Source organism: Colossoma macropomum, unplaced genomic scaffold (genome assembly GCF_904425465.1).
Source record: "Colossoma macropomum unplaced genomic scaffold, Colossoma_macropomum, whole genome shotgun sequence".
Lineage (NCBI taxonomy): Eukaryota > Metazoa > Chordata > Actinopteri > Characiformes > Serrasalmidae > Colossoma > Colossoma macropomum.
In genome coordinates this window covers 788,851-790,731 of record NW_023494809.1, presented here as the reverse complement: position 1 = coordinate 790,731, position 1,881 = coordinate 788,851, and positions in this window count along the sequence as shown.

Sequence of the window (1,881 nt, the reverse complement as noted above, 5' to 3'; positions counted from 1 at the left end):
ACTCTTCACCTTTATTTCTAACAGTGTATTGATGTCTTGGTAGATTTGAACCACCAGCCAGTTTCCTGACTGAGGATCTAAAGACTTTGTTGCTCTAAAGCTGAGGCCAGTTTTGTCCACACCAGTCTGTGGTGTAAAGACTGCAGGTTTTTATTCCAACCAAGCAGAACTCACTTCTTACAGCTACTCACACCATCATTTGTCTGAATACTGAGACCAACTGATCAAGTGGAATCAAGTGTGCTTCCTTTCAATTGGAACAAAAACCTGCAGGCATATCGACCCTTTGTGGATAAAATTGGTGACCCCTGCTCTAAAGGTCAGCCTAGCATAAGAAGGAAGGCCTTTGTATTGTTTGAAAAGGTTTTGTGATTTTGAGTTTGAGTTTATTCATAGACTGAAGCAAAATTAAAATGCTTTTTGTGTAAGTAATTTTGTTTTTTGCTCCATAATTTGTTTCATTGGTAGTGCACTGACCAGAGGCATGGCACAGTGGCCTGGTCTCATACCACAGCAGCCCTGCTGCTTTTTGCGTGTGGTCATCCACAGCCCAGCAGGTAAAATGAGTGTTCCTCGTATCATAACAGTAATTGATTCCATAACCCTTATTTTTGAAGGTTCATCCATTCTAATGATGCAAACAAAGTTACACTCTGGTTTTAGTTCCTAGATTATTGGTACTACTACAGATGGAATAATGTCGCCGGTGCTTTCATCGCAAATAGACAGTAAAAAGACCAAATAGCGTTTTCCTCACAAACTGACTGCACAGACACAGGGATGAAAATAAAAATAAGCACACAAATCTCACCAGGATTTTTATTTTTAGCGGGTACACCTCTGATTTGCGCTTGGCATCAGTAAAATCATGGCGACCAAGGGTCCGCTTGAGTTCAGAAACGCCTACAGGCGATGAGCGATCAGTGATTTGGGAGACAAGAGGCGAAAAGTCGCTGCCGGTGTGAACGTAGGGTAACACAATGACATTCCAGTACAGACAGACCTTTATCCACAGTGCTGAGACATCATAACAACCAGAATAACCAAAACACATACAGCAGTAATAAACTCACCTGACAGGTAATGTCAAAATACTACAGCATACAAATATAACAGTCCTTTATGAGTTCTCTCCAAAATGGGTCTCTGACCTGTTTAAACATGTATAACATCCACATAACACTTCATTTTTCAGCAAGATTTCTCTCCAATGGATCTACAATTAGCACCTCAGCTGTATTAGCAGGCTGGGCTACTTTAGCCATGCTTGCTAAATGTGATGCCTGAATCTTTCCACAGGAGAAAATGAGCCCAAAGCAAAGTTATAATTCTTCCTAGCAACAGCTACTTGATTCATCATAGGGGTTTCCTAGCCAGCTGCTGATTGGCTAGGGGCAGTGCACTGTAGATATGCCTTATAAACCTAGTGTGAGGAAACTAATGTGTGGCTCGGTTAGCTTGACGCTAACATTGTTTAAGTGCTGGTGGAAATTAGCATTGTTGTGGTGATTAATTTGGTAAGAAAAAGCCACATATAAGGTGAAGGTTTCTGCATTAAACATTACTACATTATGATTATATGACTAAAGAAATTGGTAACATTTCACTTAAAGCATCTCTGCATTCATAAAGCATACATGACATTAATATGGACTACTAGGCTATTTTACTAAGAGATGTTTTTCACACTAAAAGTCCCCATTTTTTATTTTGGAAAAATATGTTATTTCAGTAAAACGCCTCATTTCTGGACAGCCAAAATAAAAATTAATCATTAGGTACTTTGACACTTGGGGATATTTTGCCTGTACTTTCAACATCTTTTTAATTATTTCTTTCTTCCTAAACATTTGTATTTTGCACTTTATCATTTTCATTCTT